At 39.3% G+C, this 25,315-nt stretch overlaps 1 protein-coding gene across 1 annotated transcript in view; it reads left to right on the top strand.

Moving 5' to 3' along the window:
- The window catches only part of PDE6D (phosphodiesterase 6D), a 63,354-nt gene that overhangs the window by 23,855 nt on the left and 14,184 nt on the right, over window positions 1–25,315 (top strand). The window lies entirely within an intron of this gene.

Below are 25,315 nucleotides of genomic sequence, written 5' to 3'. Positions count from 1 at the left end.
GTCAGCTGAGATAATATGTATAAAAGTGATTTATGAACTTTAAGGTGCTATATACAAATGAATTATGGATTTCATTGATATCTTTAGTAGATTTTGTAACCCAGCTCTTTATCTTTTTATTATTACTAAAGCAATGATTTAGAAAACATTAGGATAGAGGCTTACTTGGATATGAAAAATAACTATTAAGCATTTCATGTATCTGCAGAGTTCATGCATAGACCAGACTTTTTAGGTCATTTATACAATGAAAATGGAAAGAAGTGGAACGGAATATGTTAGACTCTCCCTAGTGGTTTTGGCTTTTGCTTGTTTTTCGGAAAAAACCAAGAATACATTTGATTTTTGTATTCTTGTTGTTAGCTGCAGTCAAATTGGTTCTGACTCATAGCAACCCTATGAACAACAGAATGAAACACTGCCCGGCCCTGTGCCAGTCTCACAATCATTGCCATGTTTGAGCCCATTGTTGCAGCCAAATCCATCTCATTCTGCCTCCTTTTTTTTCCCTGACCCTCTGCTTTACCAAGCATAATCTCCTTCTCTAAGGACTAGATAACGTGTTATGGATTGAATTGTGTCACCCAACAATGTGTGTCAACTTGGCTAGGCTATGATTCCCAGTATTGTGTGGTTGTCCTCCATTTTGTGATCTGATGTGATTATCCTATGTGTGGTAAATTCTAACCTTAGTGATGTTAATGAGAGCCCTGGTGGCACATGGTAAAGAGTTCAGCTGCTGACCAAATATCAGCAGTTCAAATTCACCAGCTGCTCCTTGGAATCCATATGGGGCAGTTCTGCTCTGATCTATAAGGCTGCTTTGAGTTGGAATCGACTTGATGCCAATGGGTTTGGTTTGGTTTTGGGGTTATGATGTTAATGAGGCAGGATTAGAGGCAGTTATTTTAATGAGGCAAGATACAATCTACAGGATTAGGTTGTATTTTGAATCAGTCTCATTTGAGATATGAAAGAGAGAAGTGAGCAGAAAGGAGAGGGACCTCATACCACTAGAAAGAAGAGACAGAAACAGAGCACATCTTTTGGGCCTGGGATCCCTGCATTGAGAAACTCCTAGATCCAAGGGAAGCTTGATGACAAGGACCTTCCGCCAGAGCTGGCAGAGAAAACCTTCTCCTGGAGCTGGCACCCTGAATTTGGACTTCTAGCCTCCTAGACTGTGAGAGAATACATTTCTGTTTGTTAAAGCCATCTACTTGTATTTCTGTCATAGCAGCACCAAATAACTAAGACAATGTCCAAAGTACATGAGACAAAGTCTCACCATCTTTGCTTCTAAGGAGCATTCTGGCTGTAGTTCTTCCAAGATAGGTTTGTTTGTTCTTCTGGAAGGCTGTGGTATATTTAGTATTCTTCACCAACACCAGAATTTGAAGGCATCAAGTCTTCTTTGGTCTTCCTTATTCATTGTCTAACTTTTGCATGTATATGAGGCTATTGAAAATACCATGGCTTGGGTCAGGTGTTCTTTAGTCCTCAAAGTGATACCTTTGCTTTTTAACACTTTAAAGAAGTCTTTTGCACTGAATTTTCCCAATGCGATATGTTGTTTGATTTCTTGACTACTGCTTCCATGGGCGTTGGTTGTGGATCCAAATAAAATGAAATCCTTGACAATTTCAGTATTTTCTCTGTTTATCGTGATGTTTATTGGTCCAGTTTTGTATTATATCCTTTCTATTGCTATTCTTTTTTTCATGTGATTACCAACTATCTCTCTGATCTTTTATTAGGTTTTTGCTTTTGAAATATTTTATAACCCTTTTTTTAATTTTGAAGGCCCTTTCTAGATTATTTGTGTGATTCTTTCTTATCTATAACAGCTTTATTGAGATACAATTCACATACCATACAATTCGCCCATTTAAAGTGTGTGATTCACTGATTTTCTAATATATTCACAATATTGTACAACCATCAATACAATCACTTTTAGAACATTTTTATCACCCTGAAAAGAATCACACCTTACCCCATTCCTACCTATTAGCAGTCACTTCTCATTTCCTCCTACCCCAACCTACCCCAACCTACCCCAGCCCTAGGCAACCATTAATCTACTTTCTATCTTTATATTATGTATTTGCCTATTCTGGACATTTCATAGCAATGGAATCATAGAATATGTGCTTTTTTGTCACTGGCTTCTTTCACTAAGCATAATGTTTTGAAGGTCTATGCCTGTTGTCCATCAGTACTTTATTCCTTTTTTATTGCCAAATGATATTACATTGTATGGATATACCACATTTTACTTATTCATTCATCAGTTGATGGACATTTGGGTTGTTTTCGCTATTTGACTATTATGTATAATGCTGCTATGAACATGCATGTTGAAATTTTTGTGTGATTGTATATTTTCAAGTTGTCTTGAATGTATACCTAAGACTGGAATCACTGGGTCATATGGTAACTCTGTTTAACCTTTTTAGGAACTGCCACACTATTTTCCAAAATGGGTACACCATTTTACATTCCTACCAACAGTATATAAGTGTTCCAACTTCTCCACATCCTCACCAACACTTGTCTGTTTGAAAATGGCCATCCTAGTGGGTGTGAAGCGGCATCTCACTGTGGTTTTGATTTGCGTTTCCCTGAAGACTAATGATATTGAGCATCTTTTCATGTGCTTATTGGCCATTCCTAGATTTTTCTATAAAAACATCTTGCCCTTGAGTCAATTCCAACTCATAGTGACCCTATAGGTCAGAGCAGAACTGCCCCCATAGGGCTTCCGAGGCTATAATCTTTACAGAAGCAGACTGCTACATCTTTCTCCCAGGGAGCAGCTGGTGGGTTTGAACCACCAACTTTTTGGTTAGAAGCTGCGTGCTCAACCACTGCATCACCAGGGCTCCTTTAGATTTTTCTTTAGGAAAATATATATGAAAATTCTTTGCCCATTTTTTTAAACTTTTTTTTGTGTGCTTTAAGTGAAAGTTTACAAACCAAGCCAGTCTTTCATACAAAAACTTATATACACTTTGTTGTATACTCGTAGTTGCTTTCCCTCTAATGAGACAGCACACTCCTTCCCTCCACTCTCTGTTTTTGTGTCCATTCGGCCGGTTTCTGACCCCCTCTGCCCCCTCATCTCCCCTCCAGACAGGAGATGCCCACATAGTCTCATGTGTGTACTTGATCCTAGATTCTCACTCATCACCAGTATCATTTTCTATCCCATAGTCCAATTCAGTCCCTATCTAAAGAGTTGGCTTTGGGAATGACTCCAGTCTTGGACTAACAGAAGGTCCAGGACCATAACCTCCGGGTCCCTCCAGTCTCAGTCAGACCATTAAGTCTGGTCTTTTTGCTAGAATTAAATGTCTGCATCCCACTGTTCTGCTGTCAGAATTCTCTGTTGCATTCCCTGTCAGTCTTTGACCATTTTTAATCAGGTTGTCTTTTTATTATTGAGTTGTAAGGGTTTTTTTTTATATGTATTCTAGATACAATTCCCTTATCAGATACATGTTTTGCAAATATTTTCTTCCATTCAGTGGATTGTCTTTCCACTTTGTTGATGGTGTACTTTGAACCATAATTTTGATGAAATCCAACTTTTCTTTTTTCACTTGTGTTTTTGGTGTCATACTGAAGAAGGCTTTGCCTAACCCAAGGTCACAAAGATTTACTCCTGCTTCCAAGAGTCTTATAAATTTAGCTCCTACGTTTAGGTCTGTGATTCATTTTGAGTTAATTCTTGTATATAGCATGAGGTAGAAGTTTAACTTCATTTTTTGGTGGCATGTGAATATCCAATTCCAGCACCATTTGTTGAAAAATTAGGTATTCCTTCCCCATTTGATTATTTTGGCACCGTTGTCAAAAACCAGTCGACCATAGATGTTTGGGTTTGTTTCTGGACTCTCAATTCTATTCCTTTATCTACATGTCTTTCCTTATGCCAGTACCATACAATCTTGATTACTATAGCTTTGTTGTAAGTTCTGAAACTGGGAAGTGTAAGTCCTCCAACTTTGTTCTTATTTTTCAAGATTGTTTGGCTCTTGTGGGTCCCTTGAATTTCCTCATGAATTTTAGGATCAGCTTGTCGATTTCTGCAAAGAAGCTGGCTGGGATTTTGATAGGGATTCATTTGAATCTGTGGACCAATTTAGAAAGTTGTGCCATCTTAACAATATTAATTAGTCCAATGCATGTATTGTATTTTTTTTTTTTTAACCTGTAGGAGAGAATAACGAAAGGCACTGTGAATAAAGTTCTTTGCCCTCCTACCGCAAGTAAAGAGATTCTGGAGGAATTTGACAAGTGGATAAACAAATGGGGAAACCTCAGAACCCCTGTTAGTCATCGACTCCAGTCTCCCAATTCAGGGAGTTACTTATACCATGCCTTAGAGAATCCTAGCCTCCCATTGATGGGGCTGTCTATTCCACTCCTCTGACCTCTAAAATATCCCAGGTGGTGAGAGACAGTGTAGCAGGGAAGGCATGTTTGTTCCTTATGTATATGAACCTATAGTTTTTTGTGTTCTTTAAGCTTTCAGTTTTCCTGAACATAGAATTTTGCTTTTTGTTTTGTTTTATGGTTGTTGGTTTGTTTGGCTATTTTGGAGGAATTATTTAAACTTTATCAGCCAAAACAGTTTGAGAGTTGGCAAGATAAAGTTGCCAGGTTTAGCTCAGAGGCCATGCTTTTGGAAAGGCACATGTTCTCTCAGTCAGGAAACTACAGACTCCTAAGGAGGCCTTAAAATGTGATTATTCCATTGAAGAGCCATTTGTAAACATAGTTCAATATCAGTTAACATACCCTGGTTTGTTTTTGTGTTCCTTCAATGCGCTTTTAAAAATGTTCTAGTTGTATATAGTTGCACTCTCATTTAATGGACCAGACTAAAGAATAAACAGTGGTGGGGTCTGTGCTTCCCATGCCCTTTAGCTTTTTGTCTCTCTGACTCTTAAGACTCATTCTTTTCAGTGTTACCTTTGGGAAACATTGGCCTTGTTTGTACTCAGAAGGCTTGGCTCTTTCTAGTAAGAGCCCATCACTTTTTTTCTCTCAGAAAACTAGTGGAGGATAAAGGGTGCTTTTTGCTGATAAAAACTTGGATTTTGTTCTTGACTCCTGATGGCACGGTTTTTGACTCTGGATATGATTGTCCTCTCTTCTTATAACAAAACATGGAGCTTCCAGTATGCTTTCTTTTGGAAAGTCAAAGGACAGCAGCAGTCCCTGGAGGAAAGAACAGGCTCTGGCTGTTCGTGGTGTGATGTTGAAGCTAGGCTAGTGACAGTGCTCAATTCTCCCGGGGAGGCATCTCCTGGTAAGGGAAGACATAGAACCGGCTCTTTAGAACTGCCCGATGATAATTCATAGAAATCCTAGGAAATTCTAAATCCTAAAAGTGAATCAACCAAAAAAAAAAAAAAAGATGATGTGCATCTTCATCACAAAGACCTGGCAATCTGCTCCCGTAAAGATTACAGCCTAGAAAACCTTAGGGGGCAGTTCTGCTTTATCACATGGGGTCACTATGAGTTGCAATCGACTCAATGGCACCCGGCAATAACTACAACAAGATTTTTGATATCTCCCGAACTTAAAGCTTAGTTTTCCCATTCAGAAAGTGCAGTAATAGTCAATACCTAACTCACAGGGTTTGGTTGTATGTAAAGCACCTAACACAGGGCTTGGCATATTGACTGTTAATGAGATGGAATATATAAAGCATGAGGAAACAAGACCTCAATATAAAGTTTAAATGTATGAGATAAAATAACAGTACACACAGCTATAACAAGGTAGTTAAAAAAGACTTTACACCCAGAGAAAAGAGTACATTTGAACAATAATATTAACACTAGTAAGTACTTACTGTGTTTGTTTTACATACATTAATTCTCATTGAAGCTTCACAAAAATCATATGAGGTAAGTATCAAATTTTAAAGTTGAGGCAAACTCAGCCTTAAGAAACTAAGCCCAAGATCACAAAACAATTAAATGGCAGAGGCTTCCAAGCCTGTGTGCCTTAACCACATTGCTGTACTTATGGGAGGGAGGGAATTAAACTGAGTAAGAAAGAATTCTAAAATATGGATAAGTAGAGAGAAAAGGGTGTTTCAACTGGAAAATCAATATAATCCGAGGAGCATAAAAAATGTTTGGGACATGTCAGGGACTGAACCACTTTGGCTGGAGTAGATGTTTTTTAAATGAACTGGAGCCAACTTGCAGAGTTAAGCATATTGGACTAGGGTGTCTAGACTTGATCAGGTGTCGGTGGAAGGCACTGAAAGGTTTTTGAGCAGGGAGGTGACATAAACCAGACGATATTTAAGGAAAACTTAGTCTGTCAGCAGTGTGCAGACTAGATGGAAATGGAGAGAGACTTGAGAGAGGGAAATCAGGAAGTCCTTGCAGAAGTCCAGCCATTATGTGGAAAAGTGAACATGCACTTCAGTGGAAGAAATATCCAGACTTGGTGAATGACTGAAAAGGAAGGTCACGAGAGGTTATAAAAGGCAATCCTCAAAGAGACAAAGCCCTCAGGCAGTTTTGGCATCAAAATAATTTTGTCATAGTTGGAATCCTTGAGGATAGGCTATAAATGACACGTTGACTCTCGTTCCCATAAACTTCAGCACCTCCCAAAATGTAGGTGCCTCCAGGTACCAGTCCTTTCTAGTGGTCTCATCCCCTTGAGTTTTACTTCACCCAGGTCCTTTCCCAACTCATCAGTCTTCCCCTGGTCTAGGATCTTCTCAGCACAGGGACACCAGGTCCAAAGGATGCACTATTCTCCTGGCTGTGCCCTATCAGAAAGCACTTTTCCGTTGTAAACCAAATCCCCTCCTTCCTGGACCTCTCCACAGAGCCCTGCCTCCCATCTGCCTGCCCTCACTGAAACCAGACTATCCCCTAAAGAGGTGGTGTCTTAGTTATCTGGTAATGCGGTAACAGAAATGCCACAAGTGGGTGGCTTTAACAAACAGAAATTTATTCTCTCACAGCCTAAGAGGCTAGATATCTGAATTCAGAGTGCCAGCTCCAGGGGAAGTCTTTCTCTCTCTGTCAGTTCTGGGGAAAGGTGTTTGTCATCAATCTTCCCTTGGTCTAGGAGCTCCTCAGCACAGGGACACCAGGTCCAAAGGATGCAATGCACTATTCTCCTGGCTCTTGTTTCTTGGTGCTCTGAGGTCCCCATGTCTCTCTACTGCTTCTCTCTTTTATATCTCAAAAGAGATTGATTTAAACCACAACCTAATCTTGTAGATTGAGTCCTGCCTCATTAACATAACTGCTGTTAATCCCACCTCGTTAACATCATAGAGGTAGGATTTACAACACATACGAAAATCATATCAGATGACAAAATGGTGGACAATCACATGATCCTGGGAATCATGGACTAGCCAGGTTGACACACATTTTTTGGGACACAACTTAATCCATACCAGGTACAGGTACAATACTATTAACTACTGTTTTCCTGGCTAACATATTCTGTATTTACTCTGAGAGTTCATATGATGAATAACCAGGCAAAAGAGCTGCAGAACCAGCTTTTGAGCTACCTTATTTACACTCAGACTCAGCTGTATGTGTTCAAAGAAAATAGAAGTGAGAAATTGATCAAAGAAACAAAGAATAAAGGGACCCTAGCCAACTTTCCTGTCAAAACCAACTCAACAGAATAATTTCCTTTTGTTCCTTCCTCTGACAGACGTTTCCATGTTACCCAAGTAGCCAACCAGAAGTCTGGTGGGATAGCAGGTGACTCCTCCTGTTTGGTGTGTTCTGTCTCTAGTTTTACCTGGTTTCTAGGGGAGGAGCAAAGAGTCAAGTTAGGCAGGGAGGGACTCCATCACCTCTGCTGTTGTTACAAGTCAAAAGCAAATCCTGTAACCCTCCCTCGTGGCTTCTGACTGAGACAGAGGAAAACAATGTGGCAGGAACTAATTGACAGAGGCAACCTCTTCCAGTAATTACTAGTATGTCATAAGATTTCAGCTTCTCTAGTTGTACAGAGTTAGTGCTGCCCCGGAAGTGGTTTCATACACAGATAGTTCAGTCTTGGCCCTTGCCTGAGGCTATACTGAAAATGTGTGCTTATTATAAGGTGCCATAGACAAGATATTTCAGGTTCTTTGACTTAAAAAAAAAAAAAAAAGTAACTTTATGAAGATGTCAGAGGAATGAAAAGAAACAAAGAGGTCTTGTGTGGTAGGAAAAGATGATATTGTGGTGGTGGTGGTGTAGCAAGTTAAATTTCAGCTTTTTAGGGGGTCAGTATTCAAAATGTGATTAGTTCTGAGTGGGTATAATCTTTAGAAGTGGTTACCACCTGACAGGAGTCAAATTCTTTCCTAAACTACTTATCCTAGGTGTGCCCTGCCCTAAAAAATTCAGTAAACAACAATTCACTTACAGTTCTTAAATTAGGTTTTTCAGACATTGATAGAAGATTTATTCCATTTATCAGGTAACTCACTTGGTACTTTTAAAACAGTAAATTGATGTAGAACTTTTTAAATCATTTAATTTACCAAAAATTATTTTCATGCAACAGTTTTTAATTGCTAAAATTAAATTTACTTGTATAGAGATCTCAGCATTTTACATATTCTAAATTTCAAAACCTCAGAAACTTTAGAAAAGTGCTCCCTCTGTGCGCTTAAATTAAGGCATCTCTCACAGAACCTTAGATCTGGCGCCTGTTTTAATTTAACGTGATATTATTTTTAGTTTAATGTGATATTATTATGCATTTAAATGACCAGCAAGCAGATATACTCACTTATTTTAAAAAACTAGCAAATCTCTAAAAATAGTATGAAGTATAAAGGAGACTCAGCTACTTAATTATAATAATAATATTCCATTTAAACGATTTATTTACACGTGGAAAAGTTTCATGCTAATAGATCTAATGGGGCCTTTGTTTTTCTGGCATTGATTTAGTAATTTGCCCTGTTTTGATTTGGGTTGCATCTTTAAGAGATTCTGTTTTCAAAGGCTTATAATTCTAAACTGCTCTTGAAATGACAGGAAAAAAATTGTTTCTGAAATAGGATTATTTTTTAAATAGGCTGAAAATAAGAAGCAGTCCTAGATAAGTAAGGACTACGCAGCAGCTCTAAGGTACCTATTAGTAAGTGTCATGAGAAAGAGATCATTTAATTTGTACTTTACAAAGTAGAATAAAAATAAAATACTGATTAAGAAATTAGTCCCCTTTTTTGCCTTAATTCAAACATAATTCTGAAGTAAAAAATCTTCCTAAGAAAATGAACTTTAGAAGAACCAACTTTGGCTATCATTGCTACGGCTGCTAACCAAAGGGTCGGCAGTTCAAATCCGCCAGGTGCTCCTTGGAAACTCTATGGGGCAGTTCTACTCTGTGCTGTAGGGTCGCTATGAGTCAGAATCGACTCAACGGCACTGGCACTGGGTTTTATATACAAAGCACGCCAAATCTAATCATTCGCAAGCAGTTTCTCCATTTTTCATTCTTATTAGCCATATTACCCCACCTAAAACAAAATCTTTACTAAGTACTTCTGGTATACTAGAGAGTTTTACTGATCTGCTGTGACCAAATGACAGAAGACCCTGGCATTTTGCTGTTATCTCAAGGAGAGGAAATACCTCTGCCCTCAAGAGCCTATAATAAAAAAAGAAGAAGAAGAATAGCTGCTGTCAGTGGATTCCGACTCATGGCAACCGCATGTGTGCAGAGTAGAACTGCACTCCATAGGGTTTCCTGACTGTGACCTTTTGGGAGCAGATCACCTGGCCTTCCTTTGAACCACCAACCTTTCAGCTAGTAGTTAAGAGCTTAACCACTTGGGCCACCCAAGGACTCTTACAGTCCAATTAGACTGTAACTAGTACGAGAAAGACCCACTAAAATCAGTATAGTATGTGAGTTCAGAAGAGAGGACGCATAATGGGGAGCAAGCCCTAGAAAACCAGACAAGAGTGAGACAAGAAATAGGCACTGAGGAGGGGGCATTTGCAAGTGGAAGCTTATTTTTAAATATTGATTAGTTCAGAAATGGAGGATTATAGTGTCTTTTAGCCAGGAGGCCTAAATGTGTGGCCTGGTAATTATGCCTCTCTGTTTAAAAAGAAGTTGAGCACTTCTGCCTTTAGTGAACTGAAACCAGATGACCCCAGAGTTAACATAGCAGAAGCTGCTGTACAGAGTAATCTGCTGAAATTCAGAAGACCCTGCTGAAGCCCTCTCCTTCAGTAGGAAGATCCTGCTGTATCTTAGAGTAACGAGGAACCTAGGCCTGAGTCTTCACAAAAGAGAAAAGCTCCCAATGAAAGAAAGACATTCAAGAGACCTAAGAAACATTTTTTCTCAAAGTTATTTATGCTTCTATTTTTAAGTAACAGTTTTAAATTTTCTAACAGTACAAAAGGTTATACAGTGAAAACTAAGTCTTCCCCTACCTCTCCCATTTTTTTTTTTTTTGTTCATTTTAAAAGCTGGACTATGTTTTTTTTTTAAATCAGACAAAGAAATTATATATTAAAAGAAACGGGGAGCCACACCCACTAAGGTGGCTATGATTTAAAAAAAAAAAAAAACGGAAAACAACAGGTGTTGGCAAGGATGTGGAGAAATTGGAACCTTCATCCGTAGCTGGTGGACTGTAAAATAGTACAGCTGCTATGGAAAACAGGGTGGCAGGTCCTCAAAAAGTTAAACACAGAACTACCGTCGTTGTTATATACTGTCGAATTGATTCCGACTCATAGCGACCATATGGGACAGAGTAAAACTGCCTCATAGGATTTCCTAGATGTAATCTTTATGGGAGCAGATCACTAGGTCTTTTCTCCTGAGGAGCTGCTGGTGGGTTCAAACAGCTAACATTTGGGTTAACAGCTGGAAGCTTAACCATTGTGCCACCAGGGCTCCTTAGAACTACCATATGACCCAGCAGTACCACTCCTAGGTATATAACCAAAAGAATTGAAAGCAGGAACGCAAACATGTTTGTACACTGGTGTTCATTACAGCACTATTTACAGTAGCCAAAAGGTAGAAACATCTGTCCATCAACAGATGAATGGATAAACAAAATATAGAGCGTACATACAATGAAATGTTACCCAAACATAAAGAGAAATGAAGTCCTGATACATGCTACAACATGGATGAACCTTGCAAACATCATGCGGAGTAAAATAAGGCAGTCACAAAAGGACTGAATATGATCCCACTTATTGTATGATGCCACATCTGTGATATATTTAGAATAGGCAAGTGCATGGAAACCAAAGTTTATTAGTGGTTACCAAGGGAGGTGGGAGGGAGGGTCAGAGGACATCGAGCTTCTGTAAAGGGTAATGGGAGAATTTGGAAATGGATGGTGTTGATGATTAAACAACAAGATGAACGTAGTTAATGTCACAGAATTATACATGTAAAAAATGTCAAATTGGCAAATGTTTTTGTTACACATAAATTTACAACAATTTAAAAAAGGCGGGGGAGCCTTCATAAACTTTAAGTGGGGAGTAGCATAGTGACAATGGCATTTAAGTAACACTGTTCTGGCAGTCTGTAGGTTTGGTCAGAGAGGGAAGAGACTGACTATAAAGGAGTCTGGATTTTCTGTCCTATCAGACCTTCCCAGGATTATTTTTAAAAATTCCATTTTTTTCCCTAGTATTTTCTTGGGTCCCCCCCCCATCTCCAATCTATCTAAAACATATTTTAGTGGAAAGACTGAAGTAGACACTCAATTTAATTTTTAACCAGATGACTATCGTGTTGGACCAACACTTTATTTAATAGTTCATCTTTTCACTACTGTTTTAAAATTTACCCATTAACGTATACTAAATTCCATATGATTTCATTTCTAGGTAACTTTCTATTCTGTTCCATTGTTCTGTTTAGTTATATCCAGTACCATGCAGTATTTTAATTACCATAGCTTTGTAAGTTTTAACATCTGGGAGGCTGTTTCTTCTTGTTACTCTGCTTTTCAGAATTTTCCTCGTTTTTCTCGTACTTTCCATATGAACTTTAGAATCAGCTTATCCGGTTTCGAAAAACTCCTATAGGTGCATTTATTGGGATTGCATTTTTATGACACTGTCTTCTATCCAAAAATAGGATATTCCTTTCCATTTACTTTTTATTTTGTGAGCCTCAGCATTTAAAGTTTTTTTCTTGTACAGCTTATAACTTTCTTGCTAAGTATTTAACTTTTTTATTGCTTTTCCAAATGAGATTTTTATTCCATTGTATTTTCTGATTTCTGTTTATATATAGGATATTTATCAATTTTTGTATATTAGTTTTAAGCCAAGCATCCTTACTTATTTATTGCTTACAGTAGGTTTTCCAGGTGTATGTACAATCAGATCACTTGTAAATAATGATAATTTTTCTCCTCTTTTTTGAATTTTATGTTTCTTATTCCTTTCCCTTATAATGATATTGCCTAGTACCTCCAGAATAATGTTAAATAATAGTAGTGCTTTTAGACAAACTCTCTTTGTCTTTCTTCTGACTTTGAAGGAAATGCTTCTCGTGGTTCCCCAGCAATCATGAATTATGGTTCACTTATACGAAGCATCTGTATTCTTCGTTACTCACCATTTCTTGGACCATTCTCTTCCTTAAGTACAAAATGTTTTTTTTTTTTTTAACCATTGTTAAAAATTTACATTCCTGCTCCATCACCTAACATTCAAGAGTCTTCAATTCTTCAGCATCCAAAGACCATAAAAACTCAGGACCTACAAGAATGAGCAAACTAAGGGACACCTGAACTGCTGTTGGTTGAAAGGATTAAGAGCTGTATTTTATCTGTGAATCACTTTCATAAGCCATCAGCTTTGTCAAAGGTGGAAGCCTGTGGCTGAAATCAGAATCGTCACTGATTTGACCAGCTTGGTGTATATATATAGAAGTGCTAAAGACTTAGTTTTTCCAGGTCTTTTTACAAATAAGTTGTTTTTCATTTCATTAAGGCAAAAAATGGAGTAATTTTAAAAGTTGCAATAGAAACAGAGTGAATTTTAATCATTGAAGGAGAGATTAAGAAAGGTGATGGGCAGAGCTAGAAGAATAAGGTTGTCGTTTTATAATTGTTTTATTCTTTATCATGCATGAGGTGACAGCAGGGGGTAGTAGAAGAAGCTCTAGCTTTGGAGCTGAGCCAAGATTCCAAATCCCAAATCCTGGTCCGCTCCTTCTAGCTGTGTGACCTTGGCCAAGCTGCTTAACAGCTCTGCTTTATTGCCCTTCCCTTAGCTCTTCACTCAGTGAGAAACTCGGCCATTCTTTGAAACAAGCTTTGCTGCATAGCATTTATAACTTTCTTGAATGAAAAAAACAAAGGCTATTTCCTCATCTCAGTGATGGAAGTGAAGACCAGTCAGCCTCGATGTGTTTTAGAGATATTTTCTTGGGTGGTTTTGCTCTGCAGTTCGTACATCAGGGGCAACCTTGTATTACAGCCTGCCACTGCTGATGACAATTAACTGTGGCTTTGTTCCTTCTGTTTTCCTCTGCAACCATTGCCTCCACATGGAGCTCTAAGTTCGGGATAGGTTTCTTCCCACCTCATTTTATTAGCTTTGGCCGGTGTGGTCTTATGGTAATCATAACACTTGATTGGGTCCCTAAAAGGCCACTCAACTAATTTGAATTTGCTGTCTTCTCTGTTGGTGCGGTGGTTACACCTTTGGCGGGTAACCAAAAGGTCGGCAGTTCAAATCCACCAGCCGCTCCTTGAAAATCCGATGGGGCAGTTCTAGTCTGTCCCATAAGGCCGCTATGAGTCGGAATCGACTGGATGGCAATAGGTTTTAGGTTTGGTCTTCTCGGTTAAGAAGTTTCAAATGAGTGTCCGAGCTGATTAGAGAGCATAGATTCACCTACCTTCAACTTTACTGCACCGAGCTGATTAGAGAGCATAGATTCACCTACCTTCAACTTTACTGCACGTAAGACTCATTGTTTTAAATGAACACTCTGGACTTACCTGGAGAGATTTGGATTAAGTAGGTCTGAGATGAAGCACTGGAAATGGCATTTTTAATAACAGCATTGAGCCACATTTTGAGAAATATTGGATTTGAAAGAGGGAAATAAGTTGGGAGGCTATGGAGCCACCAATATAAACGAAAAAATATATGTATTAAGAGAACTAGCTTAACACCAAGGGCCAAAAATAGAAAAAAAAAATTTTAATTTTCTAGTGATTTTTCTCAAAAAGTCTACCTCACTGTTAATTTTAGTTATTACCTATCAGTCCTGAGTTCTGTGTGGAATGTCGGGAAAGTAGAAAACCAGAAGGAATTAAAGTTAGGTTTTTTTGAAATGCTAAAAGTAAAGGAGCCAGTTCTTCCTTTAATTTGTTTTCAGATTAAAATGCTCAAATCTTTCAAATACAATTTCTGCTCTGTTTATATTTATCTAATATTTAGCAATTAAGTACTTACAAACATAAAAGTAGAATCAGGTCTTGTCAGTACTCTTAAATGAATGAGGATAAGGAATGGGATGGAGGTTAATGTATGAGCAACAAAGGATAGCAGCAGATTTTCTAGGAATTATAAGGTTTTAAGTGAATTAAAACCGAGGTCAAACATTAATTAATATAATTAAGTTTTCAGGTTCTTTTTCCCTTATTGAAGATTATAGAGAGAGCATTTAAGATAATATGTGCTTTTATTAGAGAATTTGAAATGTCCTATAAGAAGTTATTGTTGTTGTTAAGTGCCATCGAGTCAGTTTCAACTCATAGCAACCCTACACATAACAGAATGAAATACTGCCTGGTCCTGCACCATCTTCACAATTGTTGCTATGCTTGAGCCCATTGTTGCAGCCACTGTGTCAGTCCATCTCATTGAGGGTCTTCCTGTTTTTCACTGACCCTTATTTTACCAACCATGATTTCCTTCTACAGGGACTGGTCCCTCCTGGTAACGTGTCCAAAGTACACAAGATAAAATCTCACCATCCTCACTTCTAACAAGCTTCTACAGAATATCTGACCAGCACCCTTCAAAACTGTCAAGGTCACTAAAAACAAGGAAAGCCCTAGAAACTATCACAGTCTAGAGAAACCTCAGGAGACATGACGACTAAATGTAATGTGATATCCTGGTTGGGATCCTGGAATAGAAAAAGGACATTAGGTGCAACTAAGGAAATCTGAATTAAGTATGGACTTCAAACCAAAAACAAAAAAAACAAACCCACTGCCGTCGAGTTGATTCTGACTCATAGCGACCCTATAGGACAAAGTAGAGCTACCCAATAAAGTTTCCAAGGAGCACCTGGCAGATTCAAACTGCTGACCTCTTGGTTAGCAGCCGTAGCACTTAACCACTCCGCCACCAGAGTTTCCATATGGACTTTAAGAAAAAAAATTTTAGCCCTTAATAATTATTAGTACTGGTCCATTAGTTGTAGTAAATGTAAGATACTAATATACGATATTAATAATAAGAGAAGCTGGGTGTGGGGGGTATATGGGAGCTCAGTACTATCTTACAACTTTTCTGTAAATCTAAAACTATTCTAAAATAAAGTTTATTTGGGGGGAAAAAAAAAAGACTAGACTAGATTAACACTTGATAAACCAGTTCCCTTTTTGGTGATTTGTTGAAATGTTACAGATCACCTATCCTGGATTGATAGTCAGGATTTGGGTTAATATCATGAGAGGATTATCGAAATATCATTGAGAATTATCATGCATGACTAGGAATTGTTTTGAAGAAAATGAGGAGAAAAGTTACTTGGTTTAAACTAGAAGGGAACCAATAAAATTAGCAGAATCTGCCAAACTGTAAGATGACCCTGATTATCTTTCTCATGAAAACATATTTTTTAAAAGCGATGTGAATGAAATAGACAAATGTATTCACGTACATACTGAAAACCAGATTTTATAAAATAATACATGAATTTATAAATCTTGTCCCCCCCCCACACACCTCTCACTTTTTATAAAATAATTTTACCCTAATTTTTTACATGCTGCTTTAGTATCAATACAAGACACATAGGAGGTTGTCAGTAAACATTTCTTGAATGAATCACATATGGAGAGCCCTGGACCAGCCTGTGAGGACCCACTGAAGGTCTTTGATCAGGCAGTAAGACACCAAGGTGGAGTGGCGTTGAGGCTCTTTTCAGAGCAGGTGGAGATATTACAAAACATCTGCTAAGAGGAGCCCAGGGTGTGGCCAGGTATTGGCTTGAGGGCACAGAAGGAGCCAACTTAGGAGGCAGGCCAATCTGGATTCAAAAGCCTCTGTAGGAAAAAAAAAGACCAGACAGGACTGGAGAAACCCCAAGAGTATGGCCCCCAGTCACCCTATTAGTTCAGTAATGAAGTCACTGCTGAGGTTCACCCTTCTGCCAAAGATTAGACAGGCCCATAAAACAAAACGAGACTAAAGGGGCACACCAGCTCAGGGGCAAGGACTAGAAGGCTGGAGGGGACAGGAAAGCTGGCAATAGGGAACCCAAGATAGAGAAGGGAGAGTGTTGACATGTCATGGGGTAATTAACCAATGTCATAAAATAATATGCGTACTGTTTAAGGAGAAACTAGGTTGTTCTGTAAACCTTCATCTAAAGTACAATTAAAAAAAAAAAAAAAAAGAACTGTAGAACCAGGTCCCAGGAGTGTCTCTGAGGAGGCACCAGTGAAGCCAGCACCTGAAGGCTGAGAAGCAGCCAGCTGTGTAAGGGGAAGAGCATTCCAGAAAGACTGGTGCAGGCCAGGAGAGGCTCTAGCATGTTGGAGAGAAATTGGAGGCCTTGGTGGCTGGAGGAGCGTAGTGACTGGGGGCCTTGAAAAGGACTGGATTTTTTTGTCGTTTTTAATACAGAGGAAAGCAGGGGTTGAAATCGAATTTATAGTTTTAAAAGGCCACTTCCTTCTTGTAGTGGGGATGGGTAGGAGGAGGGAAGAACGGAAGCAAGGAAAACCAGACAGGAGGCGAGATAGGAGATGATAATGAATAATAACAATAACAGCCAATGCTCTGTATTCACTAAACGCTCAGGCACTCTTCTACGCACCTTGCACGAACCGACTCATTTAATCCTCACAAAGCACTGCCCAACTCGTTCAGGTGTGCTATCCAGTTAGCAGTCCCTTTCATTCTCAGTTTGAATGATTAATTACAGTTTGGATGATAAATTACACAAAACTGTGAATCAGCCAATTAACATTTTCAGAGGGGTTTAACCATTGGAATGCTCAGTCTTCCTCCTCTGTCCGTGAGTTTCAAACCAGTCTGTGAAAGCTGCTAACCAACACAATATTAAATGAGGAAAAAACTGTATGGGATCTCATCTCCAGACTTCCTGGGCCTCCTGCTTTTTTTCCCTGTCTGCCCTGGCCATTTCTCTGGATTCTGAGTTCCATATGGACATTTCTATTTGAGTCTTTTTCTGAGTGTTGTTGTTATTGTTGTTTCTTCACTCCCCCCATTGTGTCTTTCTCTTTCCCTCTATGTGTGTGTCCTTTCTTTTTTTCTCTTTCCCCTCTTTGCCTTCCCAATTTCCTCTTACTTTCCACTCTCTTCCCTTCCCCTAATCACTCTTTCGTCTTTTCTTCCTCCCTTAACTGACCAATGAGGTACTGGCATGTACAGCGTATCTATCCTACTTATTATATAAAAATTGATGTTGCCCATTGCAATTTAAGATTAAGACTCCGAAAGCTAGTGTGTTCATTCCAAAATGCTTCTAGATTATTACAAAATATTCGAAATATTTTTATCCCATCTCCTGCATTCACAGGTCTCAAGGAAATTTCCCTAGTGCCCTGTTGATCTAACTGGTTTATCCCTATCCCCGTGCTCTCTCTTTCCACTCCACAGCCGGTCTCTCTCATTGCCCTCAATGTAAAGTCTGTCCCCAACTCCTACACTGGACTGCACCTAAATCATGCCAGATCACGTCCATTCTTTACAAACCTAGGAGGACTTAGGTAACCTTCCACATTGAGCCAAGTGTCTCTCATCCTTTCTTAATATTTATCTTCGTTTACTTCCTTTTTTACCTTTCCCAAGGCTTGATATTTTGCAAACTCTTGATTTCTCTCTGAAGCTTATTTTTGAGATGCTCGCATTTTTATGTATGAGAGTGCTTCATTGTGTCTGCCTGGGTCCGAACCAGAGAGTGCCAGGGCCAGCTCACCCTCAGCAAGGAGGCTTCCTAGAGCGAAGGAAATACAGGGAGTCCCTAGGTTACGAATATCTGGTTTATGTGCATCCCGTAGTAACCAACCCCCAAAAAGCCTATTGTATTAAAAATTCGAGGTACATACAATGGTTCATAATAACAAACAGGCACTACTTTGCAACGTGCATCAAAACATTATATTATTGTTGTTATTACTGTATAATGTTAGAAGCATTTTAGTGTATCTGGAAGTGTTTCTTAAATGTTTTTTATCCATAGAAAGGTACACTATATGCTGTATACCAAGACAAACATTTGACTAACTGATATTAGATACCAACGGTACCTAACTATTCTGACTTATGTACAAATTCCACTTAAGGACAGATTTAGGAAGGGAACTCGTTTGTGATTCAGGGGCAGCCTGTAGTGAAATAACAAAATAATTGTGTTCCTCTGTGCTCACCCTACACATAAACGACCAGGGAGCTTTGAAATGAGAAAAGACCTGGCTGACCTAGAAGGTAGTATTTATAAATAGTTCTCCAACCCCCTCCTTTAAAGCTTGTCCACCTAATCCTCTCCTCTCCAGATTGGAAGTGACTTGACCTTTGAGTCTTAAAACTCAGGCTTTCTTTTCCTCTGAAAAATCCGGTTAGCAAAAAGCTGCTAAAACAAAAATGTTCAACCAGATAATTACCTGTCATCAGAATTTGCCTTTCATTTCTAACATTTTTAACCAAATTCATTTCCTCTTGAGGACCAGCTTTTCTCGTTGTTGTTAAGACACCTACTTTAGTTTCTATTTCTTTGTGCTAATAGACTGTCATGGATTTGCATTTTTATGGTTTATGAAACTGTTCCCAAAGGACTGCAACCCTCCTGTGAACTGAGAGCCTTTCTTTTCACCCCTAAAGTTATAGAACTCAGAGGGGTCTTAAGTAGTCTGCATCTCAATATCCTGAATGGAGCTCTGTTTGCATTACTCCAATTTTGTATTATTTATTAAGGATAAAAAACTTATAAATCTTGTTAGGATTATCAAATAGTATGTGATTTAGAATGAGATCAATAATAGACAGTTTTCCAGGTAAGGGTTCATTGCAGGGAATGCCTAATCATTGAAAGCCAAGGATATTTTTTAAAAATACGTATTTCCCGTGAAGACAGTTAACTAGTCCTTAACCTGATTCTTTGTAAAGAGAAGAGGCTGTGAGTGTCATGTCTGTTTAGCAGCCTCTCTTCCTTGCTGTGAAATGGAGGAACCTTACATTCACTACCCACCAAGTAATCAGAGAAGGCTGTAAGACTTCCTTTCTTCTTTTTATCACCTAATAGATTAAAGAGTAAGCCCCAGCCCTAAGCATTTCTTTGCAGACCCAGACCAGTAGCAGTAATGCTTTTTCTTAAAGTTGGCTGCCTTGTGCAGGAAGCCCTGTCTACAGGATTTTTCTCACATTAGTTTTGCTAGAATGCCCTGCCTGGATGTGAGCCTAGAACCTTGGAAGTGTATTTGTTATGTTGTTTAATTGGGGAAAGTCTGATATTGTCCATGCTGCTGTACTAGAATGTAGGAGACTATCTGGAGAGAAAGAGTAAAAAGTATATAAAAAGCAGGTTGAATGAGTATTGTGTCTTCTGAAAACTTTGAGGTTAGATGTTGAAGGCGGTTCTGTTGAGATACAAGCTCAGAGAGGATTTTATAGAGCAGGGATTGTTTCTGTTGTTTTATTTCTCCTGGTGGGGAAACTTTCTCTTAATATGACTCCAGTCTTGGTAAGCATGTTTGTAGGAATTAGAATTGTAAGATACAGCCTCAGCCAAGTATGTAAAGTTTTGACTTGCATTTGAATTTGGCTGTACAAAAAATGTGGAGTTTGGAAGTATAAAGCTGAGGACAGAAAGCACTGGGTGTTGAGGACCAGCAGCATCCGGAGCTGAAATGAGCATATGAGGACAGTATGTTAGGATATGCACACACTGTGAGGAGCGTGGCACAGTCACACAACCAGCCTCAAAGCAACAGTACGTTCATGCAGGCAAATGGTGCACAAGAAGGTCGAGGACACAGGAAGTTAGAGTGTTGTTAGTTCCAAGGCACTCTACTGGATATCCTTGGTTATCCTTTGTGACTTTTCTAATACAGCAGCAAAAACTAGAAAGAATCTCTCTAGGGGGCCAGATGTAATACCATTACAGTTGTGATACCAGTGCTCAGGGTTCTGCACTGCAAACTACCCAAACAATGGAAAAGTACTGGAAGGCTGTCTGGGGCTCTCAGAACTGACTGGAAGCTGGAGGACCGGGACCTGTAGCAATGACCACACAGCAGGGAAGGTCAGGTTGGCATGCCCTACTGCCCCACCCTGAAGAACTGCTGACTTGCTCCTCACGTCCTGGTGTGACTAGAGCCTCAGGGTACTGTACCAAAGCATCCAGGTGTCCAAGCCTAGGTCGTGTGCTCACCCCCTGCTCTTTGTACTGCTGTAGTATGAGGGGAGGAGCCAGAGTGCTGCCAGGAAGAGGGTGTGGTTGCTGGGGTGGAGGGAGGAGAAGGGCATGTAAACTATATCGACTGTATTTATCTGACGCTCAATCTCTTTACAAATATCAACCATCTTTCTCAGACTTAGCCTCTCTGCGTAGTTTATTAATATTTTCCTTTAATGGTTTGTTTATTGTTTAAAAAAAAACTTGGAAATATCTTTTTAATTTAGTCCTTTTTTTTTAAAATCAAAGTTATGTAAGTACTTCATTTAAAGAGTTCATAGTTCTACCCAGTTTCTAATGAAAAGCAGCACTCCCTGACTTCTCATCCCTATTTTTGGCTCCCCAGAGAAAAATATTTTCAATTATTTTTAACTGATTTCTTTAGTATTTATCTTGATATTTCTAAATAGCACACTGGGGCTACATCTTTTTATTATTATTATTGTTTAGGTGAAAATTTATAGAGCAAATTCGTTTCCCATTCAACAATTTATACACAGCTTGTTTTGCGACATTGGTTGCAAACCCCTGACTGTGTCAGCATTCTCCTCCGTTCCTCCCTGGGTTCCCCACATCCATTTGCCCAGCTTCCTACCCCTACGTCCTTCTGAAGTTTACTTTTGGGCAGATATGCCCTTTAGGTCTCCTATAGTTGATTGTTCTGAGATATACATTCCTCACTGGTGTTATTGTTCATTTTATAGACCTACCTTTTGCATGGCTATGATATGATCTCTGGGAGCGATTTCAGTTCCAAGTTTGAAGGGTGTCTAAGGGCCGTGGTCTTGGGGGTTCCACCAGTGTCTATCAGACCAGTAGGTCTGGTCTTATTTATGAGTTTGAATTTTGTACTGTATTTCTCCCCTACTCTGTCCTTTACCTACTATTGTGGTCCTGGTCAAAGCAGTAGGTAGTTGTAGCCAGGCACCATCTGGTTCTGGTCTCAGGTTAGTGGAGGCTGTAGTTCATGTGAGCCATTAGTCTTCTGGGCCGATCATTTCCTTGAGTCTTTGGTTTTCTTCTCTCTTCTTTGCTCTGGACAGTAAGAGACCAATTGTTGTATCTTAGATGACCACTCGAAAGCTTTTAGGACCCCAGTTGCTACTCACCAAGGTAGGATGCAGAACATTGTCCGTATGGATTATGATATTCCAGTTGACCTAGATGTCCCCCAAGACTATAGTCCTTAGCCCTCAAGCCCCATATCTCAGTCCCTGGATGTGTATGGTTACGGCTAAGAAGTTTGCATGTCTCTGTTTCCTGTGTGCACTATTGCGTACATGGGTACGTTTACAGCGTGCACACTTATGTATATACATGGGAGTACTTCCGTACACCCTCCCACCCGTGTTCAGTTTACGTATCTACCTATGTATCCACTCGTACATTATTGTTTGTTATTACTGTTGTTGCAGGATTCTATATGTATTAGTATTTACCATTGCCTTTTACCCTTGCAAACCTTTCAGTGTCTTCCCTTACCTTGATTATGTTGTGCTGACTTCCTCCATATTGTGTGTTATCTCTCCCTTCACCAAAGTTAGTACGTATCTACTATCTAGTTAATGGTTTTCCCTACTCCCCCATCCCTGGTAACCATCAAAGAGTGTTTCTGTCTGTGTGAAAACCTTTTCTTGACTTTTTACAATAGTGGTCTCATAAAATATTTGTCCTTTTGTGTTTGACTTATTTCACTCAGCATAATGTCTTCCAGGTTCATCCATGTTGTGAGATGTTTCTTGGATTCGTTATTCTTTAATGTTGCGTAGTATTCCTTGTATGTATGTACCATAGTTTGTTTATCCATTCGTCTGTTGATGGGCACTTAGGCTGTTTCCATCTTTTTGCTATTGTAAATAATGCTGCAGTGAACATGGGTGTGTTATAGATTGAATTGTGTCCCCTAAAAATGTGTGTTAACTTGACTAGTCCATGATTATTGTATGATTGTCCACCACTTTGTCATCTGATGTGATTTTCTTCTGGGTTGTTAATCCTACCTCTATGATGTTAATAAGGTGAGTTTAGCGGCAGTTACATTAATGAGGCAGGACTCAATCTACAAAATGAGGTTGTGTTTTAAGTCAATCTCTTTTGAAATATAAAAGAGAGAAGCCAGCAGAGAGACATGGGGACCTCATACCACCAAGAAAGCAGAGCCAGGAGCGCACGTCCTTTGGACCCGGGGCTCCTGCACTGAAAAGCTCCTAGACCAGGGAGAGATTGATGACAAGGACCTTCCCCCAGAGCCAACATAGAGGGAAAGCCTTCCCCTGGAGCTGGCACCCTGAATTTGGATTTCTAGCCGCCTAAACTGTGAGAGAATAAATTTCTCTTTGTTAAAGCCATCCACTTGTGGTATTTCTGTTGTAGCACCACTAAATGACTGAAACAGTGTGCATATGTCTATTCGTGTCACAGCTCTTAATTCTCTAGGATATATACCTAGGAGTGGGATTGCTGAATCTTGTGGTATTTCTATTTCTAGCTTTTTGAGGAAGTACCACATCATTTTCCATAGTGGTTGTACCATTTTACGTTCCCACCAGAGACTATGTCTTAATGTTTCAGTTTTCAACGTTATTTATTGACTTCCCACTATGGAAAAATGACCGTTTTGTTCTTTCTCAGCATTTCATGCATGATCACACATACACACTTTTCTCATCCCCCCATCCTCCCAGGATAATGGTTTTGGATCCATAGCTATTAATTTGACTGCGTCAACACCGTTTTTAATGAAGCTGTATAGTATACGGTGACTACTTTTTCCTTTCAGTACCCTTTTGATTTTCCCTGTTAATTTTTTTTTTCAATTCATTTGCTTAGGTTTTCTGTTGTTGTTAGGTGCCGTCGAATTGGTTCCAACTCATAGCGACCCTGTGTACTACAGAATGAAGCACCGCCCGGTCCTGTGTCATCCTCACAATCGCTGTTAACGCTTGAGCCCATTGTTGCAGCCACTCTGTCAATCCATGGGCACTTCTCACTAATTTGACTCCAGACTTTCCCCTAGTTATATGAATCTCTTTTCAATATAAACACATTAGATATTCTGTGAATATCCCTGGGCTTTCTGACCTGCTCTAGTCTGGACCCTGGACTGTCCCCAGGCTTGCTGACGAGCTGTTGTCTTGGGATCTTCCTTCACCATCATTCTGGGGACTCCCTTCACCTGTCTCTTGGTTTAGATCTCTTGCTTCTTAGTTTCCTTGTCATTTTGATGGAGTATATCATCATTTGCTTCTTGAGAAAATTGGTGTTTTTTAGATAGTTTGATTCAGGAATGGTTCAGTTTGGTTCTGCTCTATTTTCTTCAGTCCTCCAGGGCTCATGTTGAAAGTCTGATCCATTCTTATTTTATTTCCCCATCCTGATTTTGACCATTTACATGACTCACTGTTTTCCTTCCTGAAAGCTTCTCTTTATCCTCAGTGTTCTGCAAGTTTACTATGACTTGGGCACTTGCTGGACCTTTTCAATCTGGAAATTTTTCTTGAATTAATTCATTAATGGTGTTCTCTGTTCTTTCTAGAACTCCTAATAGTTAGATGTTAGACCTCTTAAACTGTCATCCGGTTTTTATACCTTTCCTCTCTTATTTTCTATCCTTGTTGTCTTTTTCCTTTTCTGAGTGTTCCTCAACTCAACCTTTGTGTTGACTTGTTCAGTTCTGCTATCAAAATGTATACTTTTCAAGAGGTTTTTTTTGTTGTTGTTGTTCTCTGTAAGTTCCTTTTTTAATTGGTATTATTGACTCACTCACTATATCAATGAACAATACAGAAACTAGAAAATAGAACTACTAAAGTTAGAAGGCATTTTCTGACTAAAGAGAGTATCAGTTGACCAGCCTCCTAAGTTGTAACATCAAGCCAGAGGAAGATCAGAATCATACAAAATAGACAAAATCCGGTTGTATGTTATATTCTGTCTGTAAAGGCTATGTCTGTTTTTTTTTTAATGCTCCTTTTAAAAAATCTGTATTTTCCTCTCCACCACTTGTCTATCAGTTGGTTGTACTGTGGCAGCTTGCGTGTTGCTATGACACTGAAAGCTATGCCACCAGTATTTCAAATACCACTAGGGCCATTCATGGTGGCCAGGTTTCAGTGGAGCTCCCAGACTAGGACAGACTACAAAGAAAGGTCTGATTATCTACTTCTGAATATTAGCCACTGAAAACCCTATGGGTCACAACAGAATATTGCCCAGTAAAGTGCTGGAAGATGAGCCCTCTAGATTGAACAGCACTCAGAATACACAGGGGCCACAACTATGGACTCAGCCATACCAGTGATGGCGACGACAGTGCAGGAATGGGCAGTGTTTTGTTCTGTTGTACACAGGACTGCCAGAGTCGAAGCCGACTTGACAGCAACTACAACAACAATCTTCCTCTAAGTTTTTTTTTTTCTCTAGTTGCTTTTTTCCCTTTGTTTTGGTCTGTCTTCCTAGTAAATGCTTTCCTTGAGTTTCTGGTGGTCCTTGGCTGTTTTCTCGTATTTAAAAGCAGGGCACTAAAAAGCTGTTTGAAAGGTCTGTGCCTGGGCATGAAGCTTATGAACTGTGGTCTTTCCTGGGGGGTGATCTGCCTGGGTTGTTTCCTTCAGGTATCTCTGCTGTCTGTTCCTTT

Source organism: Elephas maximus, chromosome 6, assembly GCF_024166365.1.
Source record: "Elephas maximus indicus isolate mEleMax1 chromosome 6, mEleMax1 primary haplotype, whole genome shotgun sequence".
In the NCBI taxonomy this organism is placed as follows: Eukaryota; Metazoa; Chordata; class Mammalia; order Proboscidea; family Elephantidae; genus Elephas; species Elephas maximus.
The sequence above is the reverse complement of the archived record's forward strand: the minus strand, read 5'-3'. Positions and strand labels throughout refer to the sequence as shown.